This window comes from Anser brachyrhynchus (assembly GCF_964034855.1).
Source record: "Anser brachyrhynchus genome assembly, chromosome: 6".
Classification (NCBI taxonomy): Eukaryota; Metazoa; Chordata; class Aves; order Anseriformes; family Anatidae; genus Anser; species Anser brachyrhynchus.
Window position 1 is genome coordinate 14437835 of NC_137700.1, and position 23818 is coordinate 14461652.

Consider the following 23818-nt stretch of genomic DNA (forward strand, 5'->3'; position numbering starts at 1 on the left):
TCCAAGGCTCTGAAGAACTTCAGCCTCATCTAGGTTTACAATTAAGTGACAAGCTTGCATATGACTTACAAGCCTCACCAAAGGGAGCATTCCTCAGAATAGTTTCATACTTTAAATAGATATACGACTGAAGCATCAGTTTTCAGGTTGGCCTTCTCAGCATAACATCATTCCCACTGAACCCAAAGGCCAATTAATTTCCTTCCTCCTTGCAGAAAGGAATTTCAGCTCGCTGATGATTTCCTGGAACTTCAGCATTCTCCATGTGATGTGACACACTTCGGAGCACTGACAGGTTTTAACGGATAGTTTCTAAAGTATTTGTGGGAAACAAAAAAGAATCCAGATTCGGGGTAGCAACTTCCTTGTTCAGGTGAAGAAAGGTAAGATGCTGCACAAGAGCAAAATGAAAGGAAATGGCAGGAAAAGTCATTTTTCCCCTTGAGTGTTTTATTAAAGACTGATAATTAATATTTTGCCTGTTTTTACACAAATATATATCAATTAAAACTCCAACACCAATACCATACAATTATGCAGGATTACAAAAGAACAAGATACATACACAGAGTCATGACCACTTCTGCTTGTTTAAACCTCAAATGCAACTGGGGAAAAACGTAGGGGCTGTAGATTCAAGTCTTCTGAATTTGTAAGATGCGGCATTTAAAACAAAAAAAAAAGAACATAGCCCCTTCCTAATAAGCCACATAGTATAAGGAAGGTTGAAATAACCATCCTTTTCTTTATAAGTAGTTTTGCAAAAAAATGAAATTGACACAGAATGACACTGTCAGGCATCAGCAGGCTCTCTCTGTAGGAATGTCTCACTTTGCCCCACAGAAGTATACAGCCTTTCTAACTGTTGGCCCTACCAGCTCAACGCAGGGTCAAAAACGGGTGACTTCCTTGGCTTTCCTCTAACAGAAGGAGATTCTGCATGAGAAAGTATGTACCCAGATACGCCACTGCATTTACCTCAAGTGATTTGTTCAAGTATACAAGACTGAAAGTCAGGAAACAGCTTTCAAGCATACAAGAAAGATTAGAACATCTGACTTGGTTGTGCCAGCTCTAAAGAGTCATGAGATAAAACAAGAAAAGTTACCAAAGTGAGCAGAAACAAATGAATGTTTAAATAGAAGTTGTGCTGCATAAAAGCAGTGCTCTTGCACATTCCTTCTCACGTTAATACATTCTCAAAACTGAAATAGAACAAGTATTTGAGTAATTTAAACAGAACCACACAACAACTCAGTAATGAGCTTACAGCTCTTAATATTTAAAAAGAAAACAGAACTTTAAAGATCTAAGCAATGCAACTAAATCTTGATCAAAGAAGCATGCAATCATATTCTGGCAGTTCCTAGAACAGATGCCTGCCATTAGTTTAGTATAAGTATCTCCATAATCTAACTCATCCTTAGTTAGGAAGAATATCTGGGATAAGAACAAAAACAAAACAAAACAAACGACCTTGAAGTTACAGGAAACCCAGGAATGAGTGAGCTCAAGATGCTGTAATATATTTTGCTTGTGCATGTATGTCTGGAAGTCAGGTGAGACCCAGAAATCCTCAAGTTCTTTGATATACAGAATGTCTGTCTCTAATAAACAAGAGTGTTTTATGGTAATTCAGTAATCTGATTAAATCAGTTTTAGACTGTCAAGCCAACAAAATGTCTAACTAGTTTGGACTACATGGGTTTTCGTCTTTCTTAAAAGCAGAGAAGGGACTGGGGAACACATGGAGGCAACGACGACAAGGGACGCAGATACACGTGATCCAAAGCAAAGAACTCCTGACAGCATCCCTGCTAAGTCTTGCCAAGGCTTGCAAAAACACAGAACGGCCTCAGGTTATTTTGTGATGAATGAAGAGCTTGTGGGCTTTCCTTGCTTGCACGCTCACTCAGGGGTAAGGTTTATCTCTTTGTCAACAGAACCTAATACGCTGCAATTTGTTCAATGCCGATACCAGTTCTTAAATGCAGAGTTCAGCAAACTGGTCTGGGAGAGGTGGGGTTTCCTTGGTTGGTTGCGGGGGGGTGTATGTGTGTGTGTTTTGTTAAATAAGCTGAGACCTGCCTGTAGTTCCTCCCTACTTGTTATAAGTAATAAAAACATTTTTAAGTTCTCGAGAGGAACATTCTTAGATACTGAAAAATAGCAGTGGTTTAGATACATAATCCTTATCGCACTATCGTAACTTGATCCTGGAACTGACAAACTCAAAACCAGCCTTGGAGCCCTATTACCTGCCTCTGCTGGGGGGAGGAAAAGGGGGTAAAAAAAAAAAGACACTTGATGATTCAAAAACACGATGATCAAGATGCTCTTAAAAGTACCAAACGGGCTAAGCCAAATACAGTAAAACACCAGCAGAAGGAAGCTATACCTTTCTGTTTGATTCAACAGGTACCGATTGAAGGAAGAAGAACAAGATTTCATTCCCCATCAGCTTCAAAGGTCATAAAACAAAGCTCATCCGTTCATCAGTGATGTGTACAGGAGGGACTTTCAAATAACTGAGTAACTGGAAATATTTATACTTTGAATGGGATGAATAGGAAGAGGGCTGTTTAGGATAATGGCAGAGGTAAGGGAAGGATGTGGAGAGAGAATGGCTTTGTTTCAGCCACCGCTCCTCCGCAGACCGATTAAACAGCTCCAGACCTCCGGCTGGCCGTACAGCCCGGGAAGCGCCCACACCAGGGCTCCTCCGCCCTGACGTGCTGCTTCAGGTGTGCTGACTCTACACAGAGCAACAGCTCAGAAGCACATTGCCCACTGTACACAGAGTAACGACAAATAATTTTTGCATTATTGCAGGGATACTGTATTATTTTTCTACCGGTCTTTCAGTGCCTAGATTATTTAAAACAAGATAAAAATATGCATTTTAAAAATAATATTTTTTGACTTCCAATTACTCCGCTTAACTCACCCTTTAGTCAACTGCTCTTCCTTTCATTTGGTCACAACTGTTAAAAGCTTTAGTAGTTTAAGTGCTACCTAAAGTTGGAGATATTTTGATGAGCTACAAGGGCTTCTTTTCACTTAAAGACAAGACAGGATATGATGCTGAACAAACAGAAAAGGCCATTTAATACTTTACAATGTTCTGATGTTATGTTTTTAGGATAAATAATTGTGAGAAACACCAATTATACAACACCACTGGGATACAGAGCTGCCACTGAAAAGCAGATAAAGAGCCTTCCAAGCCACTGTCAACAGCAGTGAAACCAAAATAGTTTATGGAGAATCTAGGAACTATTGAAAATCATGACTTCTGCTACGGTGGGACTAAGAAACAGTGCACAACTATAATGGGAAGTTGCTTATAATCTGGTCTTATCTTTCATCTTATTATCTTTATTTTTTCCACTGTAAAAAGGCTTGCTCGGATGCTATGCAGTTTATGTGCTACTATAAAATAATGAAAAAAAGCCACTTTTCATATGAGAAATTTTTCCAACAGAGCTGTTACAAAGAATATCAGGGGATGGAATTTCATTATCTAATCCTTTGCAAAAGCACCTCTACTTTGAAACCAATGATATTTAAATTTAAATGATAAAAAGAAGACAAATCAAAAGACAAGGAAGCAAACCTCAAATCCCAAGGAATTCCATGGAAAGGGACCGTTTATTGAAGTCTGTGCTTAATCCAAGTGGAAAAACAAAACAAACAACCCCCTCTGCTACAGGACAACTAACTGTATTGGCCTGACATTTTCTTAACTTTTCTTTGATAAAACTACAGCCACATTTGAGAAAGCTTTCCAGTTCAGAGATTCATTCTATTTCTTGTTGATGCTGCTATAAGTTTTAATTAACAATAAAAAAAACATCAAATACACACAGTTTTACATGAAAGCCCTGAAAGATATTAAATGTTTATATTTCCATGTTATAATGATGTTTAGGGGAAAAAAAACAGGTTATATAAAAGAAGCAACAGTTGCAGAAATGCTACCAACGCAGAACATAAATAAAGGAATATTTTGTTTTCTGGCTTAACTCATATGTATCACCTTACACATAAACATGATTTGCAAGCTAATGCTGGCCCTTTGAAGTTATCACCATACATTTATGTATGTGAGGTATAGAAATTGTTATTTTTTATCTGTCAAAATTGAAAGATGAAGTCACAGGACAATAGACTAACAGGTCTTACGTAATGCCAGTATACAGTTCATACCTGGAAAACAGACAAAGAAGAGCAGGTTAAGATTCATGCCTTCAGTATACGGGGAATTTTCTCTAGTCTTGTAATGTGCCTCAAGGTTTCTGGTCCTCCATCAAGTTCCAACATGGTTTCTTTAACAATTTAATTTAAGCATTTAAACTAAAAAGGATTCTGGGGAGTTGGATGATAACATTCACATCTGATAATACAGCCAAGAAAATCCAACTGAAAAAACCCCAACGGTTTACTAGTGTGAGACTTGCAGATAGCCAGAACACCAATTCAAAACCTGCCATAGTTTATTACTGATTATTGCAGAAATATCATTGTCGTTTGAGTTCGAAAACCCAATGTGCATAGACTTTTGCTGAACAAATTTGCTGCAAGTTTTTGGTTACATATATAAAAATAATTGCTTACAGGCCAACAATTTCACATATAGCCATTTCAAATCCTACCTCACAAAAGGAGAGAAGAAATCTACGATTAGCTCACTTAAAAGTGGAGGAGGCGGGGAGTTTATTTCTAAGTCTTACAATATGATTTTAACGTTTGCAGAAAAAACACGGGTCTCACAAGAAGTACATGAAGAGTTACTCCTTTCCTGGCATACTGCTTCTTGTGTTTGTGAACCACTGCCAAATCTAACACTGACAGAAGAAACACTTCAGAACTTCAGCATTTTTTAAAGTCTTTCCATTGTTTCAAATACGCTCTTAGAAACAAACAACAATTAACATCCATCGTATTATGTTCCCTTTCCCAGGTCACAAACACTGATATTTTTTAAAAATATAAGAAATTGTTGTAGCGCAAGACTACATATAGTTACTTTAGTTAATTCAGACGCTAAGATTTAAAATAAAATAGGAGCCCAGATCTATTTAGACAATTAAGTGGTCAGACAAAAAAAAAAAAGAAAAAATGCTAGGCATCCGCCCAACAGCTCCCACTGACAAAATATTCAGATTGAGATTTTCAGATAGCCTGTAGCACTAAACCATTTGGCAGCTCTCCTGCCTCAGTTCTCTGTATACAGACAGGCTTAAATCAGAGAATAAGACTACCACAAGTAAGGGATAAACAGAAAAAAATAGTCTACATATTTCTTCATGCCGCAACCTAAACCTTCAGAAAGGTAGAATTCAGGCCATCTGAAATAAACAAACTTCAGCGACAAGTAACTAATTTTAGAAATGATATGAAAAAAATAATTCTGTGAGGTTGCCTTCTAAAGAAAGATCTACTAGAAAAGCTCACCAATCTGACACTAAACGCAAGCCATCACTCAATGCCATGTCTGTTAGCTCAGTTTTTCTCTCAACTGTGAAACAAACAGAAGATCCTGATACACTTGGAAATTAAACACTGAAGTTCCAGTTTGCATTTTAATTACCTGATAAGCCACACGAATCAAATTTAACCATAGTAGACAGGTAAACATACGTGGCTGGTGCCGAACAATGTCAAGCGATTCCTGCTCCTGTCCTCTGCTCACTCTCTGAGTCGAGTGAAATGATGCCAAATACGAGGGACCCACCAAGCAAGCTGTTAGATGGGGCTAGGCAGCAGCCGAGAGCTCCAGGGGAAGACGAGGTAACCACTTACCACAAACCAGCAACCCCACATGCCTGATTTGCTGCTAGTGGCACCGCTGACCCACTGAAGTTGGAAGGGACTTCTAGAAGCTGCTTACTCCAACCTCCTGCCCAACACAAAGCCGAAGTGAAGCTGAGTTACTCAGGACTTAGTCCAGTAGTATCTTGAATGCTTCCAAGAACAGCATTGCTGCAACTTCTCTCATTAACGTGCCCCAGTACTTCACCATTTTGATTGTGCTTTATTATTATTTTTTAAATCCCGTAAGAAGTTACCTCGCTGTTACGCGTAACCACTGATTTCTCACCCTTCTAAAATACACTTCCAGGAAGAGTTGAGCTCCACCCTCCTCACAACACCCACCAGGGGGCTGATGACACCAAACAGGCCACCGCTCGCCATGGCTCTGCAGGCACTGGGCACCGAGGCCTGTCGGCCCATCCTCCCTCAGCCCGTGGTGGCGGCCTCCCAGCCACAGGTCACCCCACCGCGGCCGGCTCTCTCCTCCTGGGGGCCCACACCCCGCAGGCCGAGCACACACAGCGCCCGGCTATGGCTTCTGTTCCCATCTGGCAGAACCATGAGCCAAAACCATGAGGTTTAGTCTGGGTCCAACGGCGCCCTTTCCCCCCCAAGTTGCAGACCAGAGACAGTACTCACTTAACCAAAGGATGAGGTTCCTCAAGTAACCGATGTGGTTTTGGGGTAGGATTTTTTTTTTTTTTTTTTGGACAGGTTAGTTCTCTGTCAGATCAGTACAAAGGAAATAACTTAACCCAGTCGTCACAGTTGCTTGATGGAATATAACAAAAGCAGTGAAAGGCGCAGAACCACCTCTCCGGCCATTATCTCACTGCACTATCAGATGAACAAACACCTGAAAATTTTACAGAGAAAGCAACACTGGAAACATCCATCTGCACGGTTGTTAGCTCAAACACCGATTTATTTTAGTGCCAAAATAATTTTGTTGCTTGCCACGGCACATTAAGGGAAGTGTTTTTATGAAGATCTATGCAAACATTTTGCAAGGTAAGCATGTGTGGGCAGAAGCTACATAATTCCGATATGCCCGTTGGTAGCTTTCAGCCCAACTGCAGCAGCTATTTCAACTAAGGCAGAAGTCGGGTGCTGGTGATGTAGTTTTACAGAGTACTCTGCATCCACTGGTCTGCCCTGAATCGCAGCACAGTGAGTTCACCATCACCACTAAGCTGCTTGAAGTTTCTGACCTGGCACAAGTACCTAAGTAAAACAGAATACGAGTGCATTTGGAGTCATTTTCTCTCTCCTAGGCATTACACACAAAGATCTAAGCTTGACAACGAAGAAACCGTCCACCTGAATTGCACTAAAACACATTACAGATGTATATATTGGAACAAACAAAAACAATTTTTCTTCTTCTATCATATCTTTATATATTCTCAGCAGCAGCTGCATTCACTGCATACTGCTTTTCTGGAATAAAAAGATTTTCAGCCAACACTACACACATTTTCAAGGACAGTATAGGTCACAATGAGTTGAGCAAACACTAAGAGAAATTTGGCCAAGGAATAGATGATCAAGTCATTTATTTTTACTATATCCAGTCTCACTACGGAAATGAGATAGAGTCTCTTTTCATTTTGGCTCTTACAGGTAAATTCAACCTTCCTACAGAGTTTATGTTCACATTTTGAACATGTGCAGCGGACAGTAATTTGTGGAGCACAGATTTCTGATGTTCAGGCAGAGAAGAAAGACGCTTCTGGTAGGAGAGGGGAGAGACAGAAAAGACACTGCAGTGAAACAGAAAGGAACAGTTTAATCCTTGGTCTGGGAGAGCACAGGGATAAAGCAGCAGCAGCTTCCAGAAAGAATTTTCATCAGAACAAGATACTCTCTGTGAGTGCTTTGTGCTAGCTAACTAAAACAACTGGGGAATTTTGACATAGGACTCCCAATTTCAGTGGGCGATTGCTTTTATTTTTGGGAGGAGGGAGGAGAATAAAAGGAATTCCTTTGACGAGAGCTGCATTGCTAACCACAACCAGGATCATTTTACCTCTATTGCTACAAAGAGGTTACATGCCATGACGAAAAATTCCATGATCTAACAGCTTCTTATTATTTTACAAATAATGCAACCCCAGTAAGTTGTATTTTTGCAGTTGATTTGTTCTGTACATTTCACAGCACTTATACACATATACAGTGTTTACCATCCAGGCTCCAATAGATGTGCTATTTTGTATCCTTCATGAGACAGCCCATGAACAGAGCTGCACTTAGCTCTTGAAGCAAGTCCGGAGTCATCATTTATTTCATTTTTGTGCTCTCACAAAGAAGGTAGAGGCAAAAAATGGGGGGGTGGGGGGGGGGGGAGGGGGGTGTAACAACAACAAAAAACCACAAAACAACATGTCAGAATTCCAAATTTTTATTTCACCCTTGCTTTCTGTTACCTGAAAAAATTTATGCAGCCTCAGAGAAGTACACAGATATGTTAATGACCTACAGGAGAAGCAGATAAAAGCTGATATTGCTGTATCTTTAGACCATAACAACTGCAATAAATACTGCACAGAGCATTCTGTTCCAAAGTCAACTTGAAACTTTATATACAAACATAGTTTTATTAAAAAAGCCGTAATTATATTCTCCTGAAGGTTTTCTTTTTCTTTTTTTTTTTTTTTTTAAGTGGTGAAAGCTTTAAAAAGTGTGCGCTAAGTACACAGCCTCCGAGGAACAGCTGAGCACTGCTGCAAGGCAAACATTAAATGGAAATTATATAATCCTTAAAACACACTACTTCAAATTGCTATTTTGTATTCATGAGAGGGGGAAAACGAGCAAAACACACCAACCTCCATCTCCCTGAAAACGATAACCATTTATTTAGAATTTAGGTTAAGCTGTAAATACGGGCAGCAGCGTGAAACACCAGCAGGACACCGGATGGAGCACCAGCTCTGTACCCCTCGAAGAACCAAGCCTCAGCGCACTGATCCCTTCCCAGCACCCGCTTACAGGGGCCGCGGTGGCCAGGAGCACCGCGCAGAGACACAGCCGCTTCCAGCAGCTGAAAAACAATAAAAAAACCCGCTCCGAGAGCGAGCTGGCTCCGCACACCGCCCGCGCTTACTCGGGGCAGAGGAGAGACAACGGAGGGCCGGGGCCGAGGCGCTCCCTCTCTCTTTCCCTGCCTCCCCCGGCCGGGCCCCAGCCGCAGCCGCCGGGCGGGGGCCGTGGGCGGGGGCCGGGCGCTGTGCGCGGCCGTAACGCGATCGTGCCCGGCCCGGCGCGGCGGGAGCGCCTCAGCCGCCCGCACAAAATGGCCCCGGCCGGGCCTGCTCTGCCGGCATGGGAAAGAAGGCTTTTTTTTTTTTTTTTTTTTTAAATAAACGTGCCTCTCTTGAAGTAAAATGGAGGAACCGGGCCTACCGCACATTTGGCTCCGGCGCCTGTAGCCGGTATGCCCAGTTATTTCCCCTCAACGCGGGCGTGCTCCAAGCCAAAGGCGAGCCTGCTCCTGGGAACAACCACTGCTTCCTTAGGCCGCGGAGGCCTCGTTGCCTTGCTCCGGCCCCACCTGGGCTCCAAGCCCCTTGGTGCCGGTGACCTGGGGAACACAGAAACGAGAGCCCCAGAAGGAGTGCTGTGCCTTAGCAAAGGCTCATGTACCGGAACCGGGACCCCCCCATTCACAGCAATGCCACTTCATAAGCCCAAATGAAAGGGCCAACTACATCATGAATTCACTTCGTTTTTCAAACCATATCCATACAGTTCACGATGCAACCACACCACAAAGTCTAAGTTTTCACCTACCCGCATGCACAGAAATAACAAACACCATGAAGCTATGCCTCAAGAAAACACAAAAGCCGATCTTACAGACAAACCCTTTCCCTCTTTTCTAAGACAGTGCTTCTGTAGCACAAAAAAGGCTGTTGCAATTCAGAGTATTTTCCTGTAAACAAAATAGCCAAGATTTTTACCATTCTGAACATACTGAAATTAATAAGATGCCATTATCCTACTAGATAAGAGACAAAGACTTGCAGAAAGTAAGTAATCAATCATTCTAGTAATAGCACAATGTAAGAAGAGAGGGGAAAAAAAAACACGCTGAAAAAACATTTTCCAGCAGTAGTAATTTTACTTACTCAACACATTACCCAATGTTATTCTATCAGGAACAGTGAAAAGAAAAAAAAAGCCCTCAAGGCACCTTGGGAGGGTTGCAAGTCTTTAAGGCATCAGTACGGCAAGGAGGAGCTCACACTGACTTTCTTCTTACACGACTTTCATAGGAGGTGGTTTATCCTTTTGTTAGCTTAACTAAACAGGACTCTGTGAAACGCTGGTAAGGGTGGCAACTGTTCTGCGCCTCTACCAGGAAAAGACCTTTAGACAGTGTATTCTGTGTCTGCAGAATCGTTTTGTTCGTGTAAAAACACATCTCACTAGCAACAAAGGCTGCCAGAAACTCTTAACTGTCATCAAGTTCTGGGCCTAGATTTTAAAACACATGTAAGAAGTCAGCAATGGAAATTCAGAGCTGAAGGATCTTTAGATACACACTCCTTAACTCTCAGTTTCTGGTTCTGGTTCCCAGCTACAAAATGGAAACAATTTCTAATATGGAGATGTTGAACTGGAGCAGTGTTTTAATGATAAAACCCCAGAATTCAGTAAGGAAGGTCAAATACCACTATGATGGGGGCTTCCAGAAGACCTAAAATCTTGAAAAGAAATTACAGTAGACTGGATGTTTATAAATATCACCTTTATCTATATTCTAATACATATAACACCTTCCACCCCCCAGAAAAACAAAACAACACACAACAAAATGCTATGGATATTTTTAAACCTTAACCAATAACCATTGTAAGTATCAGAAGCACCAACAGCAAACTATTTTACCCTTACATTCTAGGCAAAGTAAATTCAGTGTTATTATTTTTTTTGTGATGTATCAGAATAAAAATCTTACACGGATGCCTTTGATACTTACAAAATATAACCACTTTCTACACAATATCTGTATTTACTGCAAATGCTGACTTAAATTTGCAAGACCTTATTTTACAGAAAGCAAAATGGTTGTTTTCCTGTATGCATTACATGCGACATCTTCAATTTTTCACATTATGCAAAACTCTAAATCTTTACTCCCCCCCTCCCCCAAACAAAAAGGTATTACAGCTCTTATCTGTTACTCATCTATTGAATTTATTTCTGGAACAGTTACTTCTGATCTACACCTTGGGATCTGACATCCAAAGTTCGAAGCAAGATCATGATTTCTAACTGTCAGTATTTTCTGTTTTACTTCACATTTCTGTATTAACCTCAAGGTAACAGGAAATTCCCCAAATATTCTAAAGTAAACAATCAGTTATTTTTCTTTTAAAATATATTTAATAATGCTTACTCGTTTGGAATAAAATGCATTCAAATTGTTGGTCAGGAGTGGAAAAGCAAGTATGTTTACACATTAAAATTGAAGTTCAAACCACCATAACATGATTACCCGACAGATATTAAATGCTTGCACAACGTTGTGAGTGTTGAGTCTTTTCCAGAAGACCAACATAACAGTTCCATCCTCAGCATCTTCCCTGCATTCATGTCTCCCTCCCTCTCTCCTTTTCTTTACACGTCAACTCCCCTTTCCCACAGGTTGTGTTCTGGTCCACTATATATATATATATATATATATACATACACACAGAGAGAGAGAGAGAGAGAGAGAGAGAGAGAGAGAGAGAGAGACAGAACTGAAAATACAAAGTCATCCTGAAGTCTTCAACACAGGTAGAACCCATTACCCTCAAATAAAACATGTCCACATATTTTATTGAAGATATTCTCTGCTGGTGCACTGCTTTCCAAGACAGCAGTTGGAAAACATGACTCTGAAGTTTTATAAGGACAAATGCCTTTAGTACTTCACTTCAACACAGATTTCATTCCAGCAAAGATTACAACCAGTCACTGGAATAGAAAAAAACAAAACTGAGCAGATAACCAAAAAAGATAACCAAACAAATCCCCAGAACCCTAAGCTCCCAGAACATATTGAAAAGGGAGAACAATTATGAAGGATTAGAATTCTGCCTTCTTCCCCAGACTTTTAGGTCTAAAATGAATCCATTATTTTAGGTTGTTATCTGATCTGTATATCTCACACAGTTCCCTTTTTTCCTTTCCTTTTTTCTTTCTTTTTTTTTTTTTGTCAAAACAGCCGCATCATCAGTGGAAATTATTGTAATAAATGACAAGTAGCATCAGGAAACATACCAACTTGTAACAAATTTTGTGGTTTCACAATCACAACCTTCTTTGAAAACTACAGACCACATATCAAAGAAAAATACATAGCGAAATGGTGATTATCAGCAGAAAAGAGACAAAATAAATTACAGTTGCACAAATTACAGTTGCACAATAATTACTGTTAAAAAGCAGTACTGAAATGGAAAATATCCTCTAGCTTCTTTTCCTAGTGCTAATCTTAGGTGTACACAGAGCCTGACAAAAGCCCTTCTAAACCAACCATACTTCTGAACATACTTCATTTCATGAGAGAAATGCAATTGTGAACTTTACTAACAGCTTTAATAAGCACCGCTTTAGACAACAATCCGTAATATAACTGTGCCCAAGTAGTCCTAGTGTGTTATAGCTGAAGTTAGTCTAACCAAATGAAGTTATGCCTGTTACTGCTTTCAAGAACAAAGAAACGATCTTCTGAAATATGCAACTAAAAATAAAAAAGTTATAATTAAAATATGCTTTTAGAAACTTGCATTCTGTAAATTAAAATAAACAAAAACAATAGCAACTGGGAAATTTGTTTTCACGAGGATAAAATATTTCATGGTATACCTCCCAAAACTACATGTTCTGGACAATAATCAATGCTTCCCACTGGAAAGAAAATGCACAGAAAAAGCATTCAGCAAATCCAGCATTTTTAAGAATAAGTGACTCTGTAACAGACAGTTTATACAAAACCTGTTTTCTAGAATAAAATAATGGGTTTGGCAGGTGGAGGAGTGTGGACTGCAGACATACTAATGTATAAACATGGGTACTCCTTGGACCTTGTTGCACATTTCAACACTATTTTTAGATTATTCTCTCACAGCAACTGCACTGGGAAGATGGCATTTATTTCTATCATGTCCACTGTCAAAAAGTGAGCCTTCTGCTTCAAGTGCAGCAGTTCTTTGGAAAATACATTTAAGTATACTGTATTTAACTCTCAACTATATTTCCCTGTTCACAGCTATGAGCCAGCTCTGCATAATACACAGAAAAGAGCATCCACATTTCACTTACTAGATTTATGCCCTTTCAAGCTCCTTTTGACTGTGTAAAATTGCTTGGATCTGGGAACAGAATTTACATTGCTACATAAAGCTTCTATTGTTTTCTCTGTTCTTCTGAAGCTTGGGTTACCTGATGAAAACAGAACAAAAGAACTCAGTTGAAGTGATGACTCCTGCCCTGGCCATGAAGCCAGACAAATACCATGGCATTTCTTGGTTCTTACACCTCTCCTACTTTTTTCATTTCAACTTTTCTCTCCATTCAGGAAAAAAAAAAGTCACCACCCATCAAACAAATTGCACAGCAGGCAACAGACCTAGGAAGGCCTGGTTTCCTACAGATGTATGTTTTCTTTTGGTATGCATATTTTCCCAATGCAATTGCTCCAGCTGTCCCCCCATATCCTGTAGGATTTCACTCTCACCATCCTTTGCAGTGTAGCCACTTTTCTACTGACATGCATATTCCTCTAACCACAGCTCTCTACCCGTCTCCTTCCCACATCTCCTGGTGCCGAACAATGTCTCGCTGGCTGGACTGCATGTGCATATCGACTTCCCCTCATCAGTCTTAACAAGCTTACCAAACACTTCTGATGGTAATATCCTTCACCTCTGGGGACATTAACACAGCTTGATACCTCTGAAACCAGAACAGGGACAAATCCACTCCATAACATTACCAAACACCTAATCTTCAAGCTTGCTGATATGTGCAGCTTGTCTTTGAAACTTTCAGGATCAGAGCTTTGCCAAAATCCAAAGTCTTACATACTACATCAGATACAGAAACACTTCACTGAAGCAAAGGACAGCACTGCAAAAGGAAAAGAACAAAGATGAATGTGGGGACAGGAAGACAAAGTTTCTGCTCATCCCATTTTGCCTGAGGGGTGAGGGGAGAAGAACGTGCTCAGTGTACACTAAGAAGTTAAACGGGAAGACTATTATTCCAGGCAATGAAAAGCAAGGTTCCCAAACTGCTAACACTCGACAGTGCAGCTCTGCCCACGAGCACCTTACGCTGCAGTCATGCTGCAGCTGGCAGGGGCGTTCCATAGGCCAATACGGTGCTCGGTCTGCCCTCAGCACTACCATGCTGGACTGGCAAAAAGCGAAGCCTATGGAGAAAAAAAAATAAAAAAATTAAAAGGGAAAAAAAAGCTTTCAGGCAGTAGTTTAACTTCCTGCAGCATCACAGGAGCCCCAGTGCTGCTGAAAAGGGCAAGGTAAGGACCCACATGGGTGGTGGTAATGAGCGCAGAACTGGCCTTTCTAGCGCACCTAGCTGTTGGGCTTGCTTATCTGTAACACAAACCCGCCCTCAGTCTGCTAGTTAGTTATTCGTCTGGCAGATTTTCATTGCAGACATCAATGGAAGCCTATCTGGCTGTAACGCTGCAGTCCTTAGGAAACCATATCATCAGTCTTTCCACAGTAAGCAAAATAAAATACCTGAACAGAAAATGTTCAAGACAAGTTAGACAGCAAAAACATGTTACTTCACGTTTGATGGCAATATCATTAAACCAAACCCAATGAATGTGTCAATGAAGGCAGCTAGACGCCAGCGCAATGTAACAAAAAGTAGGTGTTAAAGACACTTCTGAATACACAGCAGAGAAGCTGACGTGCCTGGGTGTGTGTGCTAGTGTGATAAAAGGCCTAAGGATTAGCATAGTGATTGTACCAGATGTCTGGCTGAGTCCTCTGCTTGGGACACTGCCTGTAACCAGACCTGTCGGGAAAGAAGGGAGGAACTGCACCTTCCCTTGCCCCCCCAGAAGCCCACGCAGTTCCTGACCCAAGTTACAAGACACCACGCTATTGCCATTAATGGGCACCTCCTTCAACACATCCGTGTCATCCCAAACTTGTGCGATACTTTTGGCCCAAGCCACACATTCCTCCACTCACTCTTCAACTACAGTATTCACTGCGAGAGCGGCAAGGAACTCCACATTTTACTGTGCTTGTAGCCTGTCTTTCCTTATGTTGTGGAAAAGAAAAAACAGCGGTGAAAATTATTCCCTATCAATTTCTTAATATCATTTAAGGTTTGATAGATTACCATCACATTTCCCGCTCAGTTGTTTTTCTTACCCTGACTCAAGAAGCCCAAGTCTATTAAGTATTGCATCCCATTAGTACTGCTGGGAGGGGGAAGAAAAAATCCACAAAAAAATCCCAACCTTCTAGTTTTAATGGGATTTTTGAAATTGTGTTACCAGAATTATATAATACGCATGTTTATGTATAATCGATGTGCACAGCTGCATAATCACATTTTTAAAAAACACATAATGACTCTATAGAACGCTGCTTCAAAATTGGCTTATGCTTATTTAAGACTGTGCTGATTGCAAGAAGGGAAGTGCTGCCCCTCCTCTCGCATTACTTCACATCTGGTCTCATGCTGAGCTGGAGGGGCTGAAAATTCAGGCCTTTTTTGTAGGGTTAGTTTTCAGTCAGATTAGCAAGCAAATCTGACCTTCCACCTGGCCACAATTACTAGCGCTGATGCAAAAGTGACAGCAGAAACAAAGACAAAGAGGAGGATGGAAGAGAATAATAATAATAATAAAAGTCTTTTAAGACTTTTTAATAACTGTAAGCAGGTAGTTACAATCTAAAGTTGGATCTTCACAATGAAGAGCTGTTCAGAAAACTACCCAAGATCTCCCAGAAAGTTAATACCTACTTTTGAGTCTGTTACGGTTTCCCCCCATCAGAATTAAATCCCGTTGCACTTAGGGTACCTCACTGCTATTTTATCTTTCAGACATTCAGTAGTGCTACAGCAAGTCTACAAGCCCTGTATCCTCTACAAGTTTCATCACTGTCCACTCCCCTTTCCAAATCATTTCTGAACACACGAAATGGAACAGGCCCTGCCACTTGCTTCCCAAGAGGCTGTTAGTACCTTTCCGCTGTATGAGTAACTGCAAATTCCTTATTTTTTTCCCCTCATTTCTTTTGTATTCCATTATTGACACATAATAGAAATATCCCCCTACTTTTTTTTCTTTTTTTTTTTTGGGTGGGGTGGTTTTTTTTGCCTTTTTTTTCTTTTCAGTGGACATAAATATTTCCTAACTTCAAGATGACTTTATGAACTGGATCACTGCTAACCAAATACCTGTTTCTCCTTCAGAAGTCTAATAAGGTATGACCTCTGCTTATAGAAGTTGCATGCCTCTTCCCCAGTCTGTGTATACGTGCGTGAATACTTGCATACACACATCATAGTTCATTATACCAGTTGGCCTAGTTCCGAATATCTCATGCCTATAATACTCAGTATTACCATCACGTCTGCCACCTTCACTTTCTTTCTCAGAGAAAACAGATTTAAAATAGTAAAGTGAGTAGAGAGAAAATTCATAGTGATTCTCCTCAAAACTCTTGACCCTGGTAATTTATGTGACAAACTACACATTCCAGCACTTGGTTAATACTCTGCAGCAGACAGAAGTTAGTTAGCAGACTCATAAATACAAGAAAAAAAATAACAAAACAAAGAAACAAAAACAGACTGGGGTGAAAATTATTTACCATTAGCCAGAATACTAAAGACCGTTCAAAAATGCTGAAACCTGGTGACTCTGCAGACAGCGAAAAAAAAATTATGCTAGCAGCTCAACTATTTTCAAACCCAGAGCAAGTGGCAAAGCCAGTATGGAGGACAGCGAGTTTCCAGTTAGTTCAGAAGAGTAACCTAGCAAGAACAGTGTCTTCCCCCCAAGTCCTATCTAAAAAGCAGTTGGTAGAATTGCTTAAAACTTGGAAGCTTCCTTCCCTCAGGAAGATCACATAACACTTGTTAGATGAATTCTCTTGCATACATTCAGGCACAGCTCTGCAAACAACTAGGCAGATTTAATAGCTCCCTTCTCTCCCTTCCTTCCCTCTCACAACAGCACAGACCCACCCTACCTCCTTTTGCACCGGCTCTGGTTCATCATGTCTTTCCGCAAGTCATTTTAACTTGCTAATCCAGAAGTAACACGCTGATTCTCCCTCTGGCTGGGTTAGTTGTCTGCTGTACTAGCGGCCTGAATTAACTTAGAGGGGTACGACAAATGCTAGCCCAGGTTAATGGCACAGTAGATGGAGGAGGTAGAGGATCTGTTCACTCCACACAACAGCCGAAGTATTTGAGAGACATGGCTCCCTTACTCATCCAACTTGAAACAAACCAACAGAAATTGCAACTGACGTGGCAGTAGGCATGAAAAAATTAAGAATGAAAGGCTAAACTGAAAGATAATATTCTGAAAAATTCAGAAGGAAAGATAATGAAAAGCCAAGGATTTAAGGAAGAAAGAATGTAAGGGAATACCTAGATTTGTCTAGGTTAAAACAGGTTTCAGTAAATTAAGACCCACCAACTAATGCCAGATTTACAGAGACAGAGAATGAATGCTGTGGAAAGCAACCCCTAAGAACTGCCCAGTGCTCACAGCAGGGTGAGCTTCCTCACACCGCCCAGAGTCGCTCTCGGTCACGTTCTGGATATCTCTAAGATGGGGAACTCCTCAGCCCCTCTGGGCGACCTGATCCATTGTTTGACTAACCTCACAGGTTTTTTTTTGTTTGTTTTTGTTTTTTAAAAGGCACAAGACTGTTTCTGACGGTTAAATGGAATTTCCTATATTCCACTTTGTGCCTACTGCCTCGTGTCCTGTCACTGACCACCACCGAGGAGACTCCGGTGCAGTCTCCTTTACGCTCTCCCCTCAGGTATTTATACACGCTGGTAAGACGCCCCCGAGCACTCTTCTCCAGGCTGAGCTGTCCCAGCTCTCTCAGCCCCACCTCACACACAGGGCCTCCAGTCCCTCAGCACCGTCACGGTCCGTCACTAGCCACCCGTCTGTCGTGTACGGGGAGCACAGACAGGTCTCACCGGTGCCGAGCCGAAGGGAACAACCGCGTTCCTCGACCTGCTGGCAACGCTTCCCAGCGCAGCCCGGGACACCATTCACCTGCTTTGCTGCACGCACACGTTGCTGGCGTAGGGTCCGCTCGTCCACAGGGACCCCAGGGCCCTTTCTGCAAGGCCAGTCCCCAGCCTGTACCACCGCAGGATCTCAGTGGGACGGTGGCCATGCGGCCGCACGCACACCTCTGATTTCTCCTGTTTGTTCCCAGTATGTCCCACAGTATGTGGCAAGTGGAGTCAAATCAAAAGAAGCAAATACGAGTAGTAAATTGTGTGGAGGGAACCGGCACGCTGACAAAGCTTCAGCAGTGGAAACCTATCACACTGTGGTGAGGTCAGAGATGCTGGAGGGAGAAACAAAAAGTGACAACAATGGAAAGCCAACTATTTCCTGGGAGGAAAAGTACAGATAGAAAGGAAAGAGGTGTGATGCAGTATTAAATGGAGAACGATGAGCAGTTCTCCGTCTGCTGGAGGAGGGCTCAGGGGGAAGGAAGCACCCAGCGCCCACCTCACCCCCTCCTGTGTTGCAGAGCTCAAATCCATCCAACCTCCCTCGCTGTCCCGCTGCCTTGTGTCCTTCTGCCTGAGCCCTCCTGCCCCAAGCCCTATTTCTGCTCTTTCAAATCCTCTAGAGACCGTCACCTGTATTTGCGGTTCACTCAGAGCTTCTTTTCTCAATTTCTGAAAAAAACACCTTTAGTAGTATGTTACATAACCTCAATGTTTAAAATTTGGGCCCAAATTCTTTGAAGCAAAATTATCTTGGTTGTAACCTTTTTACAGCACAAAAGGCCATCACAGGCTCTTACACTAAGTAAATCACTGTTTCTATAACCTGTGCTCATAGGCCTATTCTAATAAAAGTAAATTTCAGTATCAACAAGCAACTGATTAAAACCAATGCTATCAGTAGGAAGAAAAAAACAGCACAAAGGAAGATGTAAAATTACACACTTTTATATCTTAATAGCTCAAGAAGACATTTTCAATTAAAACCAGAACTCTAAAATACTAAGATAGTGTATACAAACATGCTGTGGATACATAAACATATTTAATGTCTCCAGTAGCTTCGGGTTATTGGGATTTAGGGAGAAGCTGCCACAGAGTGGTGTAATTCCACAGTTGCCTGCTGCAGACTGTCTCACGCTTTCCTCCGGAGTGCTAACGCTGGGCATTGCTGGGAGCAAAACACTTGAGACTGGTTTCTTTATCTGTACCATTCTTCTTTTACTAGTGCACTGTCATTTCATGTGTTTTTATTTGGTTATTTTTTCTGTGACCAACTCACCTTTGAAATTAAAAGCCAGCTGAGATTAAAAGATACTCACGAAGAACCACTGAGAAAGAAAGTCACAGACCTTCGTGCAGAGGACAGGCTAAATGCTACAGATGCTTGCGGACAAAGGGCATTCTTACACCGCTTTACCACCTCGTCCCTCCACCTCTGTTCTCCCCCATAGGTTTCTAAGACTATCACCTGAACTATTCCAAAGAGGCATAAATATTACACAACAGCATTTGAAACTCTGAGAAAAAGTTTACCAATGCCATTTCTGCAGCAGAACCCCTGCCTGAGGAATGCACAGCTGCCGAGCAGATGTATAATTTCAGCATTTAGATTCCATTATTTCAAGGGTGATTTTTTTTTTTACTAGATGTTTTCAGATTTTCTATTTCCATCTGTTTTTTGACCTCCCTCAGTTTAGTCCCCTCCTTTCTGTTTTAGTTCATTACGCCAAAATAATTTTCTAAATTGGAAACATCTCTACTTTTAAAAACTTGTGAATTTGAAGAGAGGTGGGGGAGTGAAGCAGGGCCAGGGGCGGAACAAAAACAGACAGTTCAACAGAGGCTCGAGTTTGAATAAAAACTGTCCCGTCTGGGTCGGGTTTTATTTCACAGTTCCTGGTTCAACCCAAATTGGCAAGTCTCTCTCACTGCATTCCTTCCATGAAATTTTAAGAGCAGGAAACTAAAGAATATCAGCTATATGGGAATGTTCCTGCACTTCACCGTAGCCCTCTGCCCTAACTTTTCGGTAGGAAAGCATTCCAATTCCTCATTCTTTCTAAAAAGAGTTGTATTAAAGAAACTGTACTTGTAATTATTTTTTTTAAATGTAACTCACCATGTACCAAAACAGTGTTACAAAACATTAAGATCAGTGTAAACCAATACCAGTGTCTGTCAACTTGAATTAATTCAGTAAAGATTCGATTCATGTAAAAGTAGCACCAAAGAATGGAAATGGAGTCAGCACAGTTCAAAAAAAAAATTCATTCAGCTAACCAAAGCAGAAGACCAGGGCACCAATGATCCAGTCATTCTTAAACGGGTACACACTATGAGTTTTAAAGAAAAATTATCACTAATAGAATCACTGGTTCAGCTTTGAAAACGTGACAGACACGGCTCCAAAACCTACCAATTTTCATTTTGATTTTAAGTTCACAATAACAATTTACCACTGATTTCCAGTCAAGTTTGGGATCAGGCTCTTACATGGGAGGTGTGAAGGTGCATGAACGTGTTTTTCTCCCCCCTCAAATCAAGAAAGAGTGGTTAATAATTAACACTGTAAAGGCAAGAGACTTCAGGAAGAGCAAATACAGAAAATTTCAACACCTACAACAGCGAAAAGGAAATAGTTTCCACAAACCAGGTCTGTATTCTGGACTTCTGAGACTTCCTTTGATATCTTCCCAACTTATCCCTGATACATCTGCTTGTATTTGTATCAGCCAAAACACAGTAAGATTGACACTTCTTTTCTCCCCTGTAAGGTGGTGAACTGAGGGAATACAGCCAAAGAAATGCTAGCTGCTTTCACATTTTATGCTAAGGAAGTTGACTGAAGCCACCATGAAAAACAACTGAAGAAACATGGAGAAAATGTGATTTCAAACTTCTGTGAAGAGTTGCTGCAGTTATAACATATAGCAGAAATTAAGCCACAATACTGTTGATCTGAATTAATAATACTGCCCTTTTCCCCTTTTAATGTACAGCCAACCTACCACGTAATAAAACTCACATTTAAAGCTACCACATTTTCATCTCTATTTTGGGAAATTCCGTTTGGGGGAAAAAGAAGTATCAGAGCGCTGAGCTGCACGCTGCAGGTACCACACCCCACCAACTATTACTTCACAGATTTTATCGTATCGGAACCTTTTAAAGTATTTAAATAATGCACATAGCCTTCATGCTATTCAGAACACTGTTTCCCCCAACTAACACAACACCAATGAATTCAGTACGTGCAACTGGTCCCAGCGATGAGCTCACAGGAAGCGCTCCATCCAGCCAGCCCATTGCACTACAACAATAGAGCGCATCGGGAGAAACTCTGAGGCAGTAACACGCTGGACCTTAACTAAGCCTTGGGTGTTGCTTCTACTTTTACTTATACAACCTATGCATTTTAACACATTCACAAACTAGAATCGATTTTCCTGCTTTAATACTTGTTTTTATTTACCACGCCATCACATAACACTCAAGCCGAGTGAAATGCGCAGAACTCAAATGAAATAGGAAGGCAACTACATGACACCCATTAGAAAAAGGCGAGGAGTAAAGCTATCTGGATTATAAATCTGAGAGATAATGATCATATCGTCTACAGCATCCTCGTACAGCTGAAACAACGGCGCCATAATCAGAAACTAACACATCTTATCTCTACCGTAACACGAATGAAGTCTTCCATCCTCTCAATCTACCCAAACCACTACAACAGTGGTTGCTCCACCTTGATCGGACCCTCCCGAGGCTGCACCCTGCTGCCTCATGGATCGGGACACCGCCTCTCAGAGAAACAAGAGGAACCTAAAATTCACCCTCCCTACAGAAGAATTAAATTCTCAATATTGAAGACTAGGGTGAAAATTGCTGGGGGGGGGGCGGGGGGGGCGGCACTAAATACCCAGAGTGAAAAGTACTGAGCATACCTTTCTGGACTGAGCCCCTCACAAAATGGCTGTTGGGTGTATATCATTAATAAGAATATTAAGAATGCTAACATGATGTTTGCTCTCCAATTAAGATAAATGAGGTGACTACTTCAACTTTTTGCCCTATTTCAAGGATAACCTATTACAATCTCCATATTATTTTTTAGGATACAATATAGCAGGCTAAATTCTGCATTTGTTTTTAAACAGTTTTTGAATAAATAAAACCGTCTGAGAAAATCAACCACTCTAAAGACTTTACTGTGATTTTTAAGTGTTACAAGAAAGAGGGAAGAAATTCCCTGCTTTCCCTTTAAAGTACTAACTGTTTTAGAAGGCACAGAAACTCCATGACATCACCATGACTAGGGATAATCAGCAAGAGTTTGGTAAAGCAACTGCAGAAGATTTTGCAGATCTTGTTCAAGAAAGAAAAAAACACTAAATCACCAGCTAGAGGCAAGTTTGCTGTCCAAGTTAAGCACACACTGTCCCCCCACCCCCAAACCCTGCATTTTGGGAATGTTAATGAGTGAAACAAGGCTCTAAGCACTCCATCAATGCTTAGAGTCCATACAACAGCTCTGAAGTGATCTATCTTTAAATTACTGTGACCTTTTCATGATTTATTTACGGAAAATATTAAGGTACATGAAGCAAAACTCAGGCACTGAAGACATGCTCTTTTAAAAACAAACAAACAAACTGGGGAACCAAGAAATACAAGAAGCTTTCCCAAACACCCAGACAGATGAGACTTGAGCTGATGCTTGACAAACACAGGAGAAAGGTCCCCATGTGTAACACATCCCCGTCACATCCTGCCTTGTCTCGTTTATCCACCCAGCTGACCAAAGAAGTTACAGCAGCTCCACATGTCACACGTTTACCTGCCATTGGAAAGAGGCGCTGTCCTCATGATAGAGGTTACCAGCCACAACGAAACAGAGGGGTTGTTCTTCTCCTTTTTTTTGTTTTTAAGGACTTTGGAGGTGAGTTTGGTCCTTTTGGAAAGCCTGGCTATACCAAAATCAGTGTAAGCACCAATATAATCTGTTCTTTGATCCCTTCAATGAAGGGGATGTATTCAAACCCTTAACTGTATCTGTAACACATTTGTGCCTGACACTGCTTTGGAAAGCTGTAGAAGTTCTTACTTATATTGACTGATGCACAATTTAAGAGATATTCCATCAGAGTTAATACCACTATTTTCAATGCCATTTATTCTTTTAAAATATACACATAGCCTGCATTGGTTTCTCATTAAAATTTAAGTTAGTGAATATTCAAGCAAATCCTTCCCTACTTTTTTTTTTAAATACATCGCATAGCTGTGTAATCTCTATACTTCTTCTTGGAGAACAAATACAGCATTACCGTCATTCCTAATTTTAAACCAAGAAAAAAAGAATCAAGCCATCCATCAACTGCTTGCTTTTCAGGACTGCAGGAAGCAGACAGAACCATGCACTGGTTCTTCAGAGCGCTTTTCTTTCACAGCGCAACCCTCCATGGCATTTCATACCACAGCAATGCTCATCTACAGCAAACATCCATTTTAAAAGAAGCTAGCTGACTTCGTGTAGCGCACATCTGAAAAAGCACCACATTCAATCCTAAATGGGATCAAAATTTGGCTGGCCCTAACTTGTAGTAGTTCAATAAGCATGCCAACTACTACGTATAATACAGTTATTGACTTTGGTCACATGCAAGGGTCTTGATGAGCACCATCAAAACCACTGGGAGTTGGATGCCACACGTTGGGTTTAGGAAGCTCC

The 23818-nt window shown here is 41.1% G+C and overlaps 1 protein-coding gene across 2 annotated transcripts in view; it reads right to left on the reverse strand.

The window, feature by feature from the left end:
- BMPR1A (bone morphogenetic protein receptor type 1A) overlaps positions 1 to 23818 on the reverse strand; it is an 82351-nt gene that overhangs the window by 57299 nt on the left and 1234 nt on the right. The gene's annotated exons all lie outside the window — the stretch shown is intronic.